Source organism: Emydura macquarii, unplaced genomic scaffold, assembly GCF_026122565.2.
Source record: "Emydura macquarii macquarii isolate MOO-44397 ecotype Brisbane River unplaced genomic scaffold, CSIRO-AGI_Emac_v2 contig_2834, whole genome shotgun sequence".
NCBI lineage: Eukaryota > Metazoa > Chordata > Testudines > Chelidae > Emydura > Emydura macquarii.
Genome location: NW_027132971.1, coordinates 1,061,129 through 1,082,882, shown reverse-complemented (window position 1 = coordinate 1,082,882; position 21,754 = coordinate 1,061,129). Strand labels below are relative to the sequence as shown.

At 37.6% G+C, this 21,754-nt stretch overlaps 1 long non-coding RNA gene across 3 annotated transcripts in view; it reads right to left on the bottom strand.

Moving 5' to 3' along the window:
• Positions 1 to 8,174: 8,174 nt before the first annotated feature.
• LOC137166317 (uncharacterized) overlaps positions 8,175 to 21,754 on the bottom strand; it is an 80,566-nt gene continuing 66,986 nt past the window's right edge. The window contains exons 1-3 of one of the 3 annotated variants that reach the window (XR_010923641.1): positions 10,368 to 10,479; positions 9,719 to 9,811; positions 8,175 to 8,277 (exon numbers count right to left, since the gene is read on the bottom strand). This is a non-coding gene — a long non-coding RNA (uncharacterized lncRNA). Of the gene's footprint in view, positions 8,278 to 9,718; positions 9,812 to 10,101; positions 10,249 to 10,367; positions 10,480 to 21,754 lie in introns of those variants that run through there. The other 2 variants (XR_010923643.1, XR_010923642.1) reach the window with 2 other exon arrangements.

The following is a 21,754-nucleotide window of genomic DNA, read 5'->3' as shown; positions in this document are numbered from 1 at the left end:
TAGTAAGATTAACTGAGAAAAGGACAATATAGGCTGAATATGAAGAACTTCCTGTAAGTGAGAGATTTATCACACTGGAATGTTGAAAAGTGTCTTCAGAGTAATGTTGAAAATGCCTTTTCTCAAAATAATAGAACTGACAGAGACAAAGAAAAGGAGAAAGCATTCTAGGTAATAGTGCTGTATTTGCAATTCGCCCCTCCAGCCCTCGCCCCATTTCTAGGATTCTCTCCAAAGTCAATAAACACAAACATCTGAATAAAGTGAATAGGGCTATTAAATAGAGGGGATAAGGATTAAAGACAGGGAAATGTGATAAGAAAGAAAAACTTATCAAGCTTTAATATAACTAATTAAAAGAACAATTTTGGAGTAACAGCTAAGGTTTTCATCAATTTACAATGCACTCTCTCCACTCCATTGCTTGCTTTAAAATAAAAATAAATAAATGTAATGGTATTCGATTATTCTCTTGAATATTCTATTATTGTCTTAGATATGCAAACATATCACATTAAACTATTTTGAAAATAAAGAAAGAGAGATAGCATGTATTGGATTAATGTAGTACTTTTTAGATACTTTACAATCATGCCATTGTAAAGAACAGGAACATATATTATTGGTCACGTATATTGGGATGCAGGTTTACATTGTGATCTAGATGAGATGAACAGTTTGTAGAACAGAGGTCCCTGTCCTGAAATGTTTTCATTCTAATGGCCCAAGCAAGTACAAGAGAGCATGATACAAGCAACACAAGCAGAGACCACAAAGTCATTATAAACAAAAGGCTCCTGGTATTCAATAAAATAAAACCATGGTAAGTAAACACTGATGTGCCATTCTGTTCTGAGAAAGAACTGTAAAATATGCTGTCATTGGGTTTCATGTTGATTGTCCCTCAATGATTTCCAGATCAAGTGTGCTCAGTTTACAAAATATAAAAATATCTAGTGGAACTTGCAAAAGTTTTCAGCACTGGCCTAACTCTGCTCCCACTAGAGTCAACTCTACAATTCCCACTGACTTCAGTGGGAGAAAAATTATGCCATGCTGTTTCAGAAAATATGGGGGGGATTTTTCAAACTAAGATTAGGATTTAAAAGCAAATAAGGTTTGTTTCCATCTGGTGCATTATAAGAAGCAATAAAGGTTTTGCAGGCCAGATTAGTTCCTCTGTTACATCTGTGAACCGCCATTGTCTTCAATTGTCTACCGGAGAGACAATGTGCTTGTCCAGCAGTAAACAATTGGAATTCAGTTAATAAAATGACTCAGAGGATGGACAATAGCTAGGCAGAAGAGAACAGCAGGTGGTGCCAGCTGGACATGCAAACAACATCTAAGTTTAGAGCTATGGGTGTGAGTCCCAGCCCATGCAAACACTTGCACTAGCTCTCATCAGACAAGCACACAAAATAGTAGTGTAGCTGTAGTGCATGGGTAGTGGTGAATGGGGCGGCATGAACTGGCAGTGACAAGTACAGAATCACCTGAAGTCTGTGGCTACATATGTAGCATGGTTAGCCTGTGTTGCTTCTTGCTGATGCCCATACCACGCCAGCTACACTACTATTTTTAATGCACTAGCTTGGTGGCAGCTAGTGTAAGTACATCTATGCAAGCTGGGATTCTCACCCCCATCTTATGATGTAGATGTAGCCGCAGGGGCAAGTCCCATCGATCTATCTCCCGACCAATATCCAGCAGCCCCTCTATGGTAGGGAGGAGTGGCAATAGGACATTTGGGGTGTGAACTATCCATAAAGAGACCTCCTTCTTCTGTGAAAGGGAGGGAGCAGCAGTAACTGTCACGATAATCAGACAGGGAATGGACATGAGACCTTTGGATACTTTGGGCTAGATCCACAAAGGGATTTAGGCCCCTAATTGCTGCTTTAGGTGCTTAAATCCAAAATTTAGATCTTCAAAACCTCCAGTCAGTTGCTGATGAACCCTGTAGGCTCCTAAAGTCCCCAGGCACCTAAGTTTCTGTTGGCAAAGTTCCCTAGGTGCCTAAATTTATGCCATTGGATGCACAAAGTTAACTAAGTCCTAATGCCTAGATCACATCTAAACCACAGAAGCATCCTTAAATTAGTCCTTGCTCCATTTATCTTCCTGAGAGGCCCAATCCACTAGGTGTGCTCCTTGGCAGTAGCTATTGTCTAGTGTAGGTAGTTCCCTGCTCAGCATTCTGGCTTTTGTAAGTCCTATTTTTAAGTACCTAACTTTTTCCATGCAGGAACCTAAGTGGCACACTCCTAAAATGTAGGCACTGCAATGGTGAATCGAAGCTCCCTTTGAGGACCTAGCCCTTTGACTCACTAACTTAGGCACCCTCTGTTGACTGTTTCCTTCCCCCCTTTTGTTGTACCTTATGGGGGTGGGAAGATACATTGGGGCAGCATTGATTAGGGCATGTGGACAAAGGAAGGGCTGGAATGTGGCAAAATTAATGTCTAACTAGGGAGCAGAAGTGAAGAAGAAGCTGGAGGTGGAGGGTCAGGGTTCTGAAAGTACGCATATACATATATCATCTGTCCCTTAGCACAGAAAACTGGAGTAGAAAATAGTCATTCTTATTTGTTCTAAGGGTTAATTGCTTCCAAAAGCAAATGGGAACATTTAAAACCTGAAAGGCTGTTTCTGATGTTATTTTTAGCATATGCATGCTAGAAAGCAGACTAATAATTTACAACATAACCAGGCAGTATACAGCATGAAAGACAGGTTTGTAGACCATATTTCTCATGATAAAAGATTGTACAACATGAAGATGGCAGCAATTTCATAAAGGAAAAGCTGCTGAGGAAGGATTGTGCCTGAAAGGTAGAAAGGAGCTAGGGGGAAATCATTACAATCCAACAATTTCACATGGATCAATAGAAAATCCAGTGAAACCAGTAGTCCACAGATAATATTCCCATGTAAAATCCAGAGATTTTAGGGGGATTGAAAAATCTCATGCTGTGTCAAGGAAAATTGGAGGACTTATGTCCAAAACAGAAATACCTATCCACCCACACTGTAATTCAGGAGTCATCTCCATGCCAGTGACATGTAAGGCTCATTATGATTCTCAGTAAAAATAATTTTATGTTAAATTAGGACACCATCCCATCAACTAAAAAGCCTCCTCCTAGAGAGGTTATGAAATGCTGAGAGATTCAACCCAATATGAGCATCCTTTGAGACCAGATTTTAGGAGAGAAAGAAGGCCTTATAATTCTATAATTGTATCCTTATAACTAAATTCCTTTATCCTAAGTGAACAGGTTCTCTATACAAAATTCTACAAGTACTAAGTAACTGTGACTCCTGCTGACAAAGCTGTAATCTTGAAATACCTGCTTTTAAAGTTAAAGTAAAACTTTTCTTTAAATATATTGCTTTCTCCGGACAATCTCAGGTTGTTATAGATGGACATAGATCACCTGGATAATCAGACAATGGCCAAATTTTCCAACTAATTCAATCACAAAACTACACAGAGAATCCCTTGACTTTTATTATTACAAAGAGTTCAAACAAGATTAGTGCAGCAGTCCCTGTACTATTCCCAGCTCTAAAATTGGATGCAAGGATGCGTCTAAACGGCAATAAAAATCCTGTGGCACCAAGTTGCAGAGCTTGGATCAGATGACTTGGACTCTGTGGACTCAGTCTGTGTGGCTAACAATAGCAGCATAGAGGTGTGGCTTCAGGCCGGAACCCAGGCTCTGAGACCCTGGGAGGAGGGTTAGTTTCAGACCCTGGGCTGCAATTTGAATTCGAATGTGTACACTGCTGTTTTACAGCCCCATAGCCCAAGCCCTGCAAGCCTGAGTCAGCTGACATAGGCCAACTGCAGGTATTTTATTGCAGAGTAGACGTATCCTAATGATTCAAAGCAATTGGAGAACTCTACATGGGATTAGAGTTGCCACACACCAATTTTCTCCAACATTTATTAAAAAGAAATGATCAGAGGGGCAATATCTGTTGACTGAACTCACCAGAGTCATGAGGACTTCTAAATCAAAGACCTAGAAACTGTATGCTAATGAAAATGAGCAGGCAAAAAGAAAAATATTCTTCTAGCAGCTACAGAAAAGTGTTGGGATAGAATGGTGCCTATCAAAGACCAGTAATAAAGAAATGAAGCTGTGAGCCTTTGGGGCTCAGACCCAGACGAATAAGGGGTTTGTTACTGCCTGCCCTACTACTCTGAGTCACACCCTGTCTTCCATCACCCAGTTACTTTTTGCAGGGTGACCCAAACACCCTCCCAATCCCAAATTTCCACAAAACTGTCTGCCCTGTAGCCAAATGCTTACGTAAGTTATTGTTGTCACTGCTCCCTTAAACAGACAGTATCCAACTGAACTCGATACCAAGCAGGTTTCTCACCTATACTCAGTTCCCAGAGACTTCAGTGCTCTTGGTTAAAGAATAAAATGTTGTGATTTCAAGAGCTATGGCCCCCTTTAATTCCCTCAAGTGATAGATGTAAAAAATGGCCTTTTTTCTCTCCTTATATTTTCACAAATTTCACTGAGCCTGCTTCAAGAGGCAGAAAGACTTCCTGGGAGTGAATCTCCATCCCCCATCATGATTGTTAAGTAGTCATCTTTGCCCACTTGCTATCCTGATGGCTGTGTTTCCCTTGCATGTAAATATGATTTTCTGTCTTTAGTCACACCTTGATTAACTTACATCAGAAACACATTCAAGCAGGTGGAACCACATTGTTTTGTCTGGAATAGGCATGGCTTAGGCACTGCTTGCTAAATACATTTTAAGAACATATATTTGCAGCACATAGCTATAAAGTCCTTTGTAGATTTACCACACATACTTCATGCAAGATTAATGATCAGTGAGTTATTAATTTTCCAGTGATCTATTACAAGCCACTTTTTGGGTTTAAAGCATGACAACAGTGTGCCAGCTGGGATTGGGGGACTATTAGAGTTACAGAAGCACAAAAGACGGTGCATTATTTACCATGCGGTAACTAGACAGGAAGGACAATGAGAGTCCTGTAGCACAAGGAAAAAAACTTGCATCTGATGAAGTGGGTTGCAGCCCATGAAAGCTTATGCCTGCAGAAATTAAATGTGTTAGTTTTTAAAGTGCTACAGGACTCTTGTTGTTTTTGCTGTATACAGACTAACACGGCTACCTCTCTGGAACTAGACAGGAAGGGCAGGTCTATCTGAGACCTGTAAGTAACTTTCTTAGCCACTAGCCTATGTTCAACTTTCCTCTTCTAACAGCACTGATTGCTAAGAGAATTACAGAAACAGAAATTCTCTGTTTCTATGGTTACTGCACATTAGTTTGAATGAATTAGCTAGCCTGAAAAAAGTCTTTACAGTAGAGCATGAACTGGATGAATTTAAATATTTAGTCATACTTCTTAGAAAAATGTGGGTTCCTTATTGACCCACTCAGAATATAAATCCATATTTATACATTATTTTTTTCCACGGGTTCTGACTGAGCATCTACAGCTTTCATCGCAGTAACTTCTGAAAATCCACCTATCAATTTAGCCCCGTAACTATGGATTTTAGGTGCCTAACTTTTAGGTATCCACATGGACAAGTTGTAGTCAGTTATCTATATGCTTCCAACACCACTCAACTGTCCACATCTATTATTTATGTCAACATCAAGCCCTTAATTTTCAAACAGGTTTGCGCAAAAATACAGGTTCACCTATAATATGGTGTGCAAATGTCCCGCTGCATGCACTCAAATTGGAGTTGTGCACATACACTTTGACTTGCTAGATAAATATATTTTGTTTTCTATATTTCCATATAAACTTGTGAAGGAGACGTCACCTTGGTAATTTTATATAAAAAATGTTCCTACTGTAGATTACTGTGGTCTATAGATCTTTGTATTTGTTGCAAAATCACTTGTTCTCTTATTTTGATAAAATTGCAAATATCATGTTACGTACAGGTAGAGAAGCGCTAGTCACAATACACACCCTTAAACCCATTTGTCCATGAGTAACAAAGAAACACATACACGTCATAAAGAAATTCATGTTCAAGGGTATTTTCTTATGCATACATAGATACATTTCCTGCATAAATTGGCATGCTAAATCCTTAAATCTGCCTATGTCCGAGTAAAAAACAGATGACTAGCATACTAACTGATCTTTTAAAATAGGTTTAAATATATTTTATATCTGCAATACATCAAAAAAAATTAGTTTTATCTATATAGATTTTCTTGACTGCTAGTCCCTTTTCTCATTTACAATTTTTTATGGCTAGTTCAGGTATGGTAAATTTGACAAATTATTTTTTGGTTTGGGACCAAACTAAAACACTAGGCCAGAAGCCCCTCAAATTTCAAGGTACTTCAGATCCAGATCCCAACTTCACAGCTTGTTTAAATGACTGCAGCAAGCTAAGCTATTCAAAAATGGTCAAAGGTCAATTTTTTTTCCCAAAAAATTCAAGTTTCAAAATAATTTTCATAATGCGGACAAATGCATAATTTCTGATAATTTTCTTCTTTTATTTATTCAAAGCATTTCAGAATTTTTTAGGAAGTTTTTGGGTTTTTTTGGTCTCCCGCCCCACTTTTCTCTTCCATATAACCTCTTGTAATCACTGAAAAGCAGGAGGTGGCATAGGAAAATACTTAAAATAAAAAATAGAAAAAAATGAAAAAAAAATTGGGGGTTAGGTTTTATTAATATAATGAAAAACTCTGGAAATAATTATTTTTTTCTATGAACATTTCCACTGTTTTTTAAAGGCTTCTCACAAAAGTCATTTTGGTTGGAAAATTTCAACTAGTTTTGCTAACAGTATTCTTAGCCTGTATGATATACCCTAATTACTGGAATTAAAAAATTGACCACTACTCATGCTAATAGTTTCCATATTTCCCTTAAAAAAATAAAAGGTGATGCAGAAACAGGATGGGAGTCAAGAATAGATTTCTGTACTGAATGTCCCTAGTGAGCAGGCTGAGGGGGTGGGGGAATTAAATAGAGAAATAAGTTTTAAACTATTTTTTTAAAGTTATTTTCTCCCTCTGTGAAATACACTTCATGCTACCTGGTACACTAGCAATATCCCAGAAAATGCTCTAGTAGTGCTGATACAAGACGAGTGATGTACAAACAATGAGATATACCTATGCTTTGAGAATGTATATAGAGGGCTGGATTTACAATATAATGGGAACAAGGCGTATGTCAAAAGTTCTGTCTCAAAGTCATTCCATTGAGGTGCAGACAGGCACCTCACACAATGTTTCCTTTGGTGTAGAGGGGTAGCTTTCAAGTTGTACCAGGTACTTCTTATAAAGCTTGCTCCCTTCCAACAAGGAGTATAAAGCAGTTTCAACAAAAAAAAAAAAATGTTCCACAGCTGGGAGGGGCTTAGCACCCACCCACCCACGCACCAATGAGGACAAGCAATCTTTCAGACCCCAGAGGAGATCTTAGCTTCTACACTACTGTGTGGCTAAAGGCCAAGACTTAGTCCTGAGACCTTCAATAAAAGAAACAAAACTAGTCCATCTTCTCTTCTCTTCTCTAAGGGCACAGATTAGCAGTGTTCTTCAACTACTTTTCAGCATGTAACCCTGAGTTCTAGCTCTGCTTGTTTCAGAGTGCAGCCCAAACTGAGGCCTGGAAGCAGGCCTCACAAGCTACACAGATGTGGTGAGTTGGGGGTGATTGTGACCAGCAGAGTACTTCAGCACATGCTTAATTTTACATATGTGAGCAGTCTCTTTGGAGCCAATAGAAATAATCATATCCATAAGTATTTGCATAAGTGCTTGCAGGATTAAGGCCTTATTGAGAAAACTGCAATGAGATGTTGGAATAGTTAGTAACCAGATGGGAGATCTTACAAAGGGACATGTATGGAGAACGAGGGAGCCTTTTAGAATAACAGGTTCAATATGGCACTATGAAATTTATTCTAAAATGTATAGAATTGAATAAAGAATTACATCAATTTATTAAAAAAAAAAAAAAAATATGGAGATATTTTTGTATACTATTCAATAGTATGGTACAAAAAAAAAAAAAAAACCTAGCAGAACATTTATTTTCTTGCCCTGTTATAGTCTATAAGACTTTTCTATGAAGGCAAAAGGAGTTGATAAATTGCCCTAAAGTAGACTGCAGCATAAGTGGGGGCAATGAAGATTTGGAAAAAATGTGAACCAAGAGTCAGGGTAAGTGGACAAACCATTTATGAAGCAAAAGGTAGTAATATTTTCAGGAAAGACAGGATAAGGCTGCAAAAAAAAAAAAAAAAAGGTCAAAGTTGCATTCAAATTGTACTTTCATATCTGTAAAAATTCATGGTTGGGTAATTGCTTGAGGACCTATTAAAAATTTCTGAGAATCAAAGGAGAGTGATGTAGATATTTTGGGACAATATTAACAAGGTAAGAAAAGTTACAATTAAACTTTAACCATTTGATCTCAGTTTAAGTGAAATGCTCAGTTTATCTGAAAGTAGATATACAGTAATACACAAGATGCAGCTTCAGTGCATAAAAACACTGGACCAATCTCACTTCCACTCTCATATGGTATACACTAGTGCAGTACTTTGCTGAATCAGGGTCTAAGCACATACCCAACTTTAAATATGTGAATAATCAAACTGGCTTCAATGAACTACTCATAACTTAAAAGTGAGACAGGTGCCTAATTTCCTGGGGCCAAAATGGGCATTGGATCTGCTTATGTCAGGACTGAATTTGGTCCAAAGCATTCAGTGCCCCAAGTAATCAAAACCCTAACTACCACAATTTTGGCATTCCTCACCTCTCAATCAAGACTTTAGAGAGAAAAAAGATGGACTGTATTTGTATTAAAAACCTGAGTAATTAATCTGAGATTCATTTGAGAGTGCTAATATTATTGCTATAATCATGTAACTAGAAAAGATTCACTGATTATTTGCATGAAAGGCTACTGAAAGCTTTGGAAGAACTGGAATAAAAGACTTTTTTCAAAGCTTGTTTGACTCACCCCTAATGGCTTTTCTCATTCAGTATTTCCATAATTGGCTAACACAAACTACATTAAATACTTAACATAGGCCCTAAAACTAAATAATCTACATACTTCAATAAACTTAATGTTTTAGTAATATATGAAGTTTAAAGTAATAAATACATAAATATTGATTGATAAAATACAATAGTAGATGAAAATGTGCATAACTGAGCAATACAGGAATAAACAAAATTAGACAGGCTGGATTTGATTTGCAGAAAAAACAGAACCTAGATCACCTCAAATCAAAAGCAAATAAATTGGAGCCCCTAACTGTCACTGAAAGCCCTATCAAATCTCAAAGTAAGTTTACAAAGAAATCCCTTGGCCCATTTCAGAGAGCATTTGAAAGCATGTCCTAGTCTTGAAGATGTTCATTTGATTTTTCTAAACATAGGCAAACTTCCTGAAGTTTACACTTCAATTCCAACAACCAGAGGTTTAAGTTATAAATTACCTTCTGATTTTGTGCAGTTCTTCAGGAACTAGCATGCTGGAAAGGGCAGAGAGCACTATTTCGCCCCCACCACCTCTCCCCAAGCCAGAGGCTTTGTAAAATGTTTGATATGGTTCACATTGATCTATAACATGGCCAGACGGACAAATTCACCAAATTTAGTAATTTGTATTAGTAGCCAGCGGGAAGAAATCTCAGATTTAATTTCCTACCTGTTCAGGCAACATGTGCTATGTCAGCACATTATACTAATACTGCATGCTGTAGAGTAAATCTTGTTCCTGCGTCCACAGGTGCATGCTGTCCTATAGGCAACAAAAATGGAATAGTTCTATTGTGGGATAAGGAGTGCAGAAAGCATTCACAGAGGGACTTCTACATACTTTTGATCTATTTCCTAACATGTGCTGATCTGCAGTTTGTTTGCTTGGTTTGGGGGATTTTTTGGGTGATGGCAAACTGAAGAAGAGGTAGGAGCATGAGAGCTCTTCAAACCAAAGACTACAGGAGAAAGTGTACAGCAATCCACTGGTATTGTATGGATTGCTGAGGAGCACATTCCCTCCCTCATTGCATAAGAATTCCCTTTTCCTACCTCCCATTTATTTTGCCAGGTCTCACATTAAGCACTTAGGGACTGATCCTGTACCACTGAAGTGAATGGCATTTTCACCACTAATTTCAGTGAGAGCAAGATCAACCTTAATAGAACAATTTTCCTTTGAGGCTCTCAGAAAATGTTATAAACAATACTTAAACCTCATGACACCCTATAGACATGATTATACCCTTTTGGAGTCAAAAGCACTCATCTCCCTTTTGAAAAACTGACAAAATTGGGAGAGTTGTTGTCCATCTTACTTGTGACCAAGAAAGTATGTTTCAGTCAGCTGCAGGTCCTTATCCATGATATGAATTTTATATGCAGGTGTCTGGTTCCCAGGTGTGATTTTAATGAACAGCTAGAATCAACTGTGGGACCAGCTAATACCATTCCATAGCCAGCTGTTTTCATTCCTTACAGGTGATCATTATTCACAGGAGGCGAAGAAGGATTTAGAAACAGCAGAAGAGTTAATTTGATAATTAGAATAAAGAAGAATATTGAACACAGTAGGGTCCCTTTTCCCTGGTGTGGTGTTGGCTGGGTAAAAGATGCTTCTGCGGCAAATTTGGCAAGCAGTCACTAGACCTGCCAAGATCAATCAAACCAGGAAAGCAGTAAACTGGAAAACTTATATTTATATTAAATTGAAAGGGGTTATAGTGATTTCCCATGAGGGAACTAAGAATGCCTCCCCAGAACTGTGTCTAAAAGGATGAATAATGTCTGACTAGGACTCAGATATTTTGTGAAGGATCTCAAAGGTCCATTAATTCCTTTCTACTTGCCTATCTGGTGGGGGTGGGCATCCGAACAGATTGTAGCTGACCAACTGCACTGGAAGCCACCTTAGGGGATGACAGCAGAGGGTCTGTAACTTCATGGGGTTCCTGGCCACAGCATTGTTTGATTTGACATGTTTTACTGCACTTTAGACTGAAAGCTATAGGTCATGCTACTGCTGTGAAGTTACTAAAATGAACAATGCTGATGTACAGGAGGCGAGTATGATGGGACATCGGCTTACAATCAGGGTCCCTTTGGAAGTCTGAAGGTGTAGCGGAGGCATGGCCATCACACTCACCCTTAGGTTAGGTTTATAGTACACCACTAGCTATGGATGCCAGCTGAGATCAACAGTGGAGTAAGCCTGCCAGGTAGTTTGGGGTGGTTTCTCCAACCAGATAATAGTTTTTACATAAAATTGTAGTCTCCACATCTAGCTATATTATGATGTCTGCATATCACTGTTTTTGTGTCCACATCACATACAATATATATTATCCTGTAGTGTCATAGAGTGCACTGACTGTACATAAAAAGCTGAACAAAAGAGGTAGTTAAGAACATTGGTTTTATCATTAGAAAAGAGGCAAATGAGCAAAATATTTACATTCTAATATCTTTAACAAGATTTGCATGTCATTTACTCTGCAATTAACATCCAGAGGTCCCAGGTACTTTTGATCAGGAATCAAAAGAATTTCCTTATGCAGTATTTATAAGTAATTGATTTTCATGCTTCCTGCACTTATACACACTAAATTCAAAGACCTCTTCTTTATGGTATTCAAAGAAGGAGTCTAAACAGTGCTGAAGTTCAGAAGACAGCAATCTACTTTACTTAGGATCTGCTTTTCTGAAAGTTCTAAAAGAAATCTTATGATTGATATTAATTTTCAACACCACTGCATCAAAATCCAAGTTTGAGACTCTGACGCCTGAAATAATGGATAGTAGAAAATGTTTATTTCAGGCAATGAAGTTTTCATAAAAGTCAAGATTTTACGTTCATTACTTTGCTGACAAACAAACGTGGATATGAAAGGTTGCACAATAATAAGGAACTTATTGATAAAATAATTTGCCTACTTTATTGTTCATTTTAGTATTTGCACACCAGTAGTATGACCTATAGACTTCTGTCTAAAATGCAGTAAAAATGTGTCTGATTTAGGAAAGCATCTTATTCAGGAAAGTACCTAAGCATGTGCTTAAAGATACACCTGCATAAGTATCATTCAAGCTCACTGGATTTTACTATATGCTCAAGTGTAAGCACTTACTTACAAGCTTTCCTAAACAAGGATGGTTTTAGGGCATGCATTTACAGCTTTCCTATACTGAAAGTTCAAGATAAGTACACAAAAAGGTTGCAGAGGAGAGTGGAAGAAGAAAATGTGTACTTTGCTTCCACATTACAATATGCTAATGATTTATATGACTATGAATGCAGCCTGATAGCTGGTAGTGTAATCTAGACAAAATGTTGGCACAATCAAGAGATGTAACTGATGCTACAGAATTCTATGCTTTACATTGAGTAATTGAAGAATGTATCACAAAGAATGTATGTATCTTTTCTGGCATTAAATGAAGCAAATTACTAAATTGTCTATATTTTTTTCCTGTATTTTTATAAATCAAAGACTTATTCATAAAATTCAGTGAGATGCTTACAACTTCTTCTGAGCTTCAAATCCCATGGTAACAACGTCTAAGCAGATGGGTAAGGTATCAAGAAAAGATGGGAAAATAAAGAAGAAGGAAGAAAACAAAGAAGGGCAAGTGCATAGGCTGCCACTTAGGATTTCTCTTATATGAACATTCCAATTTACAATGTCCTTTCTTGTATTTTGTGGAAACATTTAGGAAAGAATGCCCCATGGGACCAAACCTGTATGCCTTTTACAAGGCAAATCTAACTGTACAGAGTTGTAAACAATTCTAAGCCTCCTGAGTTCATTCAGATAGGGAGGGTCTGTTATTTCATTTCATTCAAATAACCGACACAAAAGCCAGCTACAAAAGTTGAATTAGCAGCTAGTTATCTGTTATACTCTTCACAAAAACCAAATACTCTAAGATACAAGATTCTGGACTGTTTGGTACCAAATATTTTATGTATTACGTCAATCATAGTGACACTAATAAGGTATGTAACAGTAGGTCTTTGTTTTGGGGGCTTTTTTTTGTAAACTAGAAGAGACTATCTGAAAACTGTATCCTTGGGGGAATATTAACAGGAAGACTAGTGATTATACTAATGTGAGAAATAACCATGTTTATTAACCAACCAAAAATAGCCCATGGTTGAACTGAATTTACAATTTGGGGGAGTAAAGGAAGGCGACTTTTCATTTGGCTAACCATGTGCCAACCTGAAGTCTAAAAGATGTTCTGAGTGATGCCAGCTTCAGCAGTTCTGGCAGGGATTGCTGTGCCAACAGAGGATCAGACGGAGGAGTGTTTTTTATCTCCCCTTTAACAAGGATTCCACTGACAGATCATGGGAATCCTTAGGTGGTATAGTAGCCTATCATTTGTCATCCTATGTCAGATTACTCCTTGGCTGCCCCTCTAGAACAGCTTCACAGCTGCTTTACACTGCTGAGAGGAATTCTATTTTTAGTGAAGAATGAATGCCTCAAATTGATTCAAAGTATCATAATTTGCAATTCTGATTACACTGAACCTCCATGGTATGTGTCGTGAATTTGTTTCAGGGGAATAAATTATTTCACTCTATTTGTAAAATTAGGTATCTTCATAGATGAAAGTAAAACTAAAGTAGTAGTAGTGTGCATGTATAGTGCTTATAGTGAGCTTGGTTCTTCACAGACAAGTAAGTTTGATAGCAGTTGGACCAAATAATTCCCAAGAATGGAGGATCCACCATATAGACAGAAATACATTAGCAATTTAAAGTTGGGATTCAGCCCGTATTAGCTTGGTGATATTAGTAAGACTGTAATTATGTTTCTTTTCTATATTTTCTTCCATGTAGTTTGGAGGCTAGAAACCCACCATTTTCACAATGCCTTCACTCCTTTCTAATCAAAACCCACTCTTCTGAGGGGTTTATAAACTGGCTCTCTTCAGACAAGTTGATTCTAACAAAAACAAATAAAGCAGAACTGTTAAAATACGAGTATTACTAACTATCAGATCAAAAGCAAGCAAAGAATTTTATCCCTGACCCTTGTGCTTCCCTTCCATTAAGTACCACCTCTCTGTTTATCTTTTCCCAGCGTCAGATGTTAATTATGAACACTTTCTGACAGGGATCATGGATGAGCTGTCAGTACAGTATCTTGGGTATTTAGAGAGCTGTATTCACATAAAGATACCAAAACCCAGTATTCCTCCATCATTACCATCACTTAGGAGAATCTCACCCTGCACTGATTAAATTGAGGAGCACTTAGAAGCAGATAAAATTGCCATCCTAATGGAGGATTTTGCTTGTTTCTGTCTGAGCTCCAGAAAGGAGTATGTGCCCTTATTTTTTTCCTCTTTGATCATGTTATATTACCCACTGACCACCACCATCATCTATGTTAAGAAGTTGGAGATGAAATATGCTTTTCTTAATGCCATTCCCCTAATCTTCAGTCAACCTGGGCACTTTGTGTTTAACTCCTAGGAAGGTAACAGTCTGATGAACATGGAGATTTTATATTTTGCCACACCCCAACAGGAAGTATAAAGAACAAGAAAAAGCTTAAGAGGAGATTTTGGAGTGGATAGAGTCATACCTACTATGCCTGTATATATGCTAAGCTCTTTCTCCTTCCTTAAATGAGTGATCAAACTACATGGGGGTACCCTTTGCTCCCATTGATATATATATGGGAATTATGTGTGCATAAATTGAGAAAAGAACCAAAAGAGTTTTTAAATGCATTTTCCCATTGGAAAAAAAACCTTTTAGTGGATTTCAATTCACATTTAATTAATGTCTAAATTGTAGATGTTCATTGTTAAGAAAAAAAACAGGTAGATCCAGAATCATCCCAAATCCTATTTTACTTTTATGCAACTTCCTACATTGATAGTAGCTGGATTCTCAAACAACAAGCAAACAGAAGATTTTAAAGTTTAATAGTCTGCAAGGGGGGAAAGGAAGGAGGGCTGTAGAGTATTTCAACTCCTTTATCTGAATCATGGTTTTAAACTATTTTATAACTATTAAGAAATCTCAATACCTTAGTCAGTCCTCATGTTAGTACTTTATGGCCACAATTCATGTATTTCTCAGGGTTTTTTTGTTTGCTTGTTTTGTTTTTTGCTCAGTTGATTCAAAATATTTTAAATTGAAGAGTCAAAGACTTATTTTCAAGGAAATCTCTTATTCCTTTATACTGTGTTTGCAGAAAGGTTTAACTTTTTGAATAATAATAATTTTCAAATTGAAATCCTAGTCTCAAATACTCATAGCAGAACCATGGAGGACTCCAACAAGGTAAAATCACAACTCCTGAAAACACACATTGGAAGGATAAAACCCAAAGACACTAGACTCTGCTGCTGAATACTCAGCAATTTTAAAAACCATATCATTAGTTAAATGCCTAAATAGAGACTTTGGAACTTAACTTTAGACATCAGACAGATCCCTCAATTAACTTCAATAGACCTATTACAGTTTATATCAGCTGAAGACCTGCTCCAGGGAAGATCTTGGTTCTAATGTCCAGCATTCAAAATAACATATTAGAGGAGAAGTATTTTTCACTTGGACAGCTATATAAGTATAACATTTCTTTTAGAAAAGGATTTTTTTTTTTTTTTAGTTTTCAGATTTTTCACAGAAGTAATTAATACTGATTCTCCCACCCCCACATTTGTGAATACCATGAGCTGGTGGGGGCAAAGAGGAAAGATAAAAACTGAAAACCAACTCAATCATTTTTTGTTTCAATTTGTTATTAACATTATAATTTTGATATTTTCATGAAAAATTGAGGTTTTGTTTCCAGAAAATATACTTACTATTTTTGACTAGTTGTATAAATTCACACCAGTAACTAACTTTATTTAAAAACACATTACTCTGGTGTTAGTTATTGTTGATTGTATTTCTTTCATCAGGATCAAAACTAACTACATATGAATTTAAAGTTGCTATAGACAAATTAGATAGTTTCCTTTATATATTTCACTTTGCATGGTTCTTAGTCATACAATGCCTATTCACTGCTGTGGCAAATATGTGTTTACTGGGGAAGCTATGCTACTCTCAACTATTTAAGATGCTTGTATTGACAAGTGGTGTCAACATCAAAAGCTTTACTGATCCTAATCTGTCATTTTTTTATACAACAGGTTTTAGCATTGTATTAAACGGCTAGAAAATTTAATTTACACAGGACACAGCTGTTAACAGTAATAAATGGCATATTAAAGTTCTTTGGCATTTTCCTAACTTTGTTCATTATTCATTCAAACAGAACCCCTTTTGAGTAATACCCAGAAATGTATATGACAAATAATTATACCAACAACAACATTACAAAAGCATGATTTTATTATTTATTTACAATTATTTATTTGACTTCCTAATCATGTTCATTTTTACTTCTTTAAATACAGTTGGGGAATAGAAATTTTAATTACAAGTCAGTTATGGTGGAGAAAGTCTATTATATATTCTTTTGATGGAGGTGTCCTCTTTCCTCCACATTAGAATCAACATATTATGTATTGAATGGCACTTCCTAGGAAGCAAGAAGGTGATTGTCAATCACAAATATATAATAAAACAACTTCCTATAATACCTGTCTATTTTTTCTCTTTGTACTTCAAGTAATGAGCCACTGCCTGAACACACAATTCTATTCCTTCCAGTTCCTAATCCTGAGAAGCAAAAAAATAAAGGAAAAAGGAGTCTCCAAAAAGACAGTAAACAAATCTTTCCTTTTCTCAGCATCCTTTATCTATTCTTATTTCTCAGCCAGAGCAGCATCCTTTCTGAGGGTCTGTTTTTAAGGCTGAAAATACACATGCCTTCTCAGATAGAAGAGAATGGGGGATAAGATGAAATGTGCATAAGAACTGATGGAATAAGCATTTACTGGAATTCCTCTTGGTTCTTAGATCATCAAGGCTCCAGAACTATTGAGTAGCCCACAGGAAGTCTGGAAAGAAATACTTTAAAATTAAAAGCATAAGAACTGCTGAGAGAGGTATGAAGTGGATGATTTGCAAAAGGAAAAACATATTGATATTTCATGGATCCAGAAAATACCCAGGACTTCAATATAACAAGGTATTTATTTTGCCATAACAGAATAATGTGAAGAGTTTTGCTTCCAAAAGTAGAACCACCCGCGAGGCCTATATTTTTGGAGCTCTGCCTCCAGTTTCTTTAGTTCCATAAACCTGAAATATGTACCCACATGTAAGGACTTTCCAGAGACAACTGGACAATGATTATTTCATGGGTCAAAGAATTTCAAACTCAGCTACCCAGAGTGTTTAGCAAAATCCTGGTTTTAGAAAATGTATAATCTGTGGGAGGAGGCAAGATAGTAGGGAATGTGTGCATGAAATACAAAAGGAGAATAGAGAGTAGTTAGAAGTTGGAAATTTTCCCTTGAAATGCCTGACAATGAAGTTTGCACACAAAAAAGAAAGTTTTCATGGGTTTGATACAAATCTTAAAAAAAAAAAAAAAAAAAGAGAGATCTGACCCAAAACATTTTGTTTCAAGACTATTTAATATTAAGTTGCATCTGCCAATGGTGCTACAGAATTATAGTTCAGGTACCTCATCTCCATTCTTCCCTGGTTTGAGCTTCCTTACTGGACTAGATTCTCCCATGATATATGATGCTACACCATGGGAGTCACATGATTGCTGGTGCATCATGGGAGATGCAGTCTGGCCAGGAAGCTGAATCCCTTAGTAGAGAATGGGAGCATGAGGTACCACAGCATCATAAGAAAATGCAGTTAAATGCCAAATTGACTTAAAATTAAATGTTTTGATTCGGTTCAACAGACCAAAATGAAACATTTTGATTTGAGAACAGTGAAGTATTTTGTTTAAAATAAATAATGTAATTCACATGACACAAAAAATTGCTGCATTTTGTTTTTTTCGACTTATCTTTTGCAAAAACCATGTTGAAATATTAGCCTCTCTGATCGGACAAGAATTCTAAGTGGTGCGTTATCAGAGCATATAAACAGAGAAATTACAGAAAAATAAAACACTCGCTATAAGTTTGTAACTTAACACTACTATATTTCTTAGAATATAAAATGGTAACATACAGAACCCAAAAACAGAGACACAAAGCAGGATGTTCCCTAAAACAGGTAAATTCACCACACCTTACTCCAACTGACTGTCTGCAAATTGACTCTGCTATGCCCAGATCACACCACTTCCCTACAAAAGCACCCTTGCCTGTAAGCAGAACCAGGTTTTAAAGTGACATCTTGCAATTTTTACATTTTTCAATACCCCACTTTGTGCATGGGAAAAGAGTTCAGGGAGTAAAACAATTGGGCAAATGGGGTAAGTGACACTGATGCAACTCACTATTTACAGTATTGGCATAGTTGCATTACACCAGAGATTTGCATCAGTTTAGCTACTGTTGTATAGACAAGACCTTTAAGAATGGTGAGTGTGGGGGTGAGAGACTGAGCAATAGAGAGAAGGCAGGGGGGAAAGGATTTTGGGAAGAGAGGCAAGAGAATTAAAGCATGGAAAAGTTGAGGGATTAGGTCTTTAGATCGTATTTTTATATCTTTGTGAAGTGTACTCATGCTACAATGCTGTTCTGGGGCCTCAGGGGCTGAGGTATCAAAATCCCTCAAGTTTCAGGCAAAAGTTATTCTACTGAGTTTAAGATTGACTATATTCTCTGTCATAATCACAGTGATACTGTATTAGTCTGGTAGCACCATTACACTTAAAATTCTGTCACCATTCTCAATATAGTTTTTGAGTGGTTTATAATTCAGCTATTTTAAATCACATTAGGATGAGATTTGACAGTACTTCCCATCCTAGATGCATTTGTTCTTACAAAATTGCATTTAAATTATTTCTTTCACTTTTGAAGTTACAAAATAGCAAGAAATAAGTGTTTAGGAATTCTGGATGCTGTCCTGAGCCTCTCTCACTAAAACCTGTTTATTTTATAACACTGAAATGTTGCAGGCTGTTATTACATAAACTTTAAGGGCTAGATTCACAAGATGAAACTTAGGCTTTGCAATGCTGAGCTTTGCAAGTGCTTAACTTTTGGATACCTTGCTATCTAGTGGAATTCACAGCTTCACGTCTATACTGCTATTAAACACCTGAGGCTGGCCCATGTCAGCTGCCTCAGGCTTATGGGGCTTGGGCTATGCAGCTGTAAAACTGCAGTGTAGACATTTGGCTTTGGGCTGGGACCCTCTGCCCTTGAGAATTAACTGTCTAAATATGGGATTCTGAAAAGTCAGCAAACTGAGCAATCCAACAGGAAATGCCAAGGAGAGGGGTATGGCATAAGCCCTGCACATCAAAGGGAGTTAGGCACCTAACTTTGGGTTTGAGAGAGATGATTATCTCTGCTCAGGATTCAGTTGTGAACCCTCTCCTTCAGTTAGGCATCAAAGCCAGGTCAGTCCTTTCTCTCAAGAAGTGAGGAGGAGGTCACCTCTTCTACTAATTAACTCAGTGGTTGAAGCACTTACCTGGGACATGAGATACCTAGTGAGTATCTACCTTCTGCTGAAGTGGAGCAGAGACTTGAACCTAGGTCTCCCATCATCTTCCTAATCACAGGGCTGTATTATATTCTAGGGTGCATCGCAATCTCTCCTGTTGAAGCTGTTCTTTTTATAGGAAATACTTAAATTGTTATTGGAGCAGGCACTGCATTGCCAGCAGATCAAAGGAAGTGATTATTCTCCTCTATTCGGCACTGGTGAGGCCTCATTTGGAGTACTGTGTCCAGTTTTGGGCCCACTTTAGAAAGGGGACTAAATTGGAAAGAGTCCAGCAGAGAGCAACAAAAACAATTAGGGGGCTGGAGCACATGACTTATGAGGAGAGGCTGAGGGAACTAGGCTTGTTAATCTGCAGAAGAGAAGAATGAGGGGGGATTTGATAGCAACCTTCAACTACCTGAAGGTGGGTTCCAGGGAGGATGGAGCAAAACTGTTCTCAGTAGTAGTAGATGACAGAACTAGGAGCAATGGTCTCAAGTTGCAGTGTGGGATGTGTAAGTTGGATATTAGGAAAAACTTTTTCACTAGGAGTGTGGTGAAGCACTGAATCAGGTTACCTAGGGAGGTGGTGGAATCTCCATCCTTAGAAGTTTTTAAGGTGTGGCTTGACAAAACCCTGGCTGGGATGATTTAGTTGGAGTTGGTCCTGTTTTGAGCAGGGAGTTGGACTGGATGATCTCCTGAGATCCTTTCCAGTCCTAATCTTCTATGGTTCTATGACTGGAAAATAGGTCTCCTAGGTAAGATTGAGTCACTCATTCTCTCCGACCCACCACTACTGGTAATGTTTTATGGAGATCATGATCCCGTAGGCATGCCATTAGGCAGCCTATGAGCATTCCTAAATCGGGCCCTGCAGGAGAGATAGGCAGGTGATTTTTTTTTTTTTTTTTTGAAAATCCCACTGGGGCTTAGACACGAGTCAGGTGCTGAGCTACTTAGCAGTGTCAGAATTTAGGTCACTATGTGCATGTCTGCCAGCAGAAGTGTAGGCACCCAGTGAATTTTACATATGGATTCCTAGGTGCCTACGGACTTTAGGCACATACAGTGACAGGAAGCAATGGAATGTAGATTTAGTGAATTCCATTGGTGCCTAAATGTTGGTTTTAGGTATCCACAGTGACAGTTAGGCTCCTAAGTCCCCCATCTGAATCTTGTCTTAAGTATTAAAACCAAATCCAGACAAACAAAAAAATACAAATTCAATTTTGTTTGTGAAAAATGGCCAATCTGAATTTAAAATGAACTATTTTTCATAATATATTTATGTGATGGTTCTAAGTGTACCTGGATCGTGAGTCACCTTGTTACCCCCTGCCTCCAGCAGGAGGGAGACTTGCTTGCGCTTAACTGGATATCAGTTCCTGGACTTCACCAGCCTTAGCCACTCAAGCCATCTCCTCTGGGCTATGTCAGCCCCTTACTTTGTTTTTCAGGTTAACAGTTACTGCCCCCCTCCCCAGTCCTGAGCCCTTTTGAAGCATTCTTCTGTAGCGTTCAGCCTTCAGCCCCTTATCTACTGAACACCCATAATGCTATCAGGTCTGTTGGCCACAAGTGAATAGTGAATACACCAACTTGAATGATTCAACTCAGGATCAGCTCCTTGTACAATACCACAGCACTAAGATTTATTTCTAGTGAAAACAAGGATAAGTTTATTACCCAAGATTCTAGAGATAACGATTAAGGATAATGGAAACAAAAGGTTACGTACAAAACAAAATTATAAGATGCATTCTAGAAACTACACTTAGCTATTAAATAAAGTTTTTTTTATAATGATTCACAAACAAAACTGGACATTGAGTAATAAAAATCCTCTTACATTTAAGCAATAATGTTTTAGAACTCTTTCAAGCATACACTTATAGCACACACCTGTAATGCAGAGCAGAGAGACTTAAAGGTCTTTATGAAAAAGATCTCAAATTCAGTTGTCTGCCCCTATACCACAGCAACCCCAGCTAGCAAGAAGAGGGACTATCTAGAAATAAGTACCACTGGAGAGCACAACATGTGTGTGTGTGTTTGGGGGGGTTGTCCCAGAAATTCAACCACTGTGAACTCCCTTTTGCATATTCCTTACAAACACTGGAAAGCTTCCTTCTCTATATTAAAATA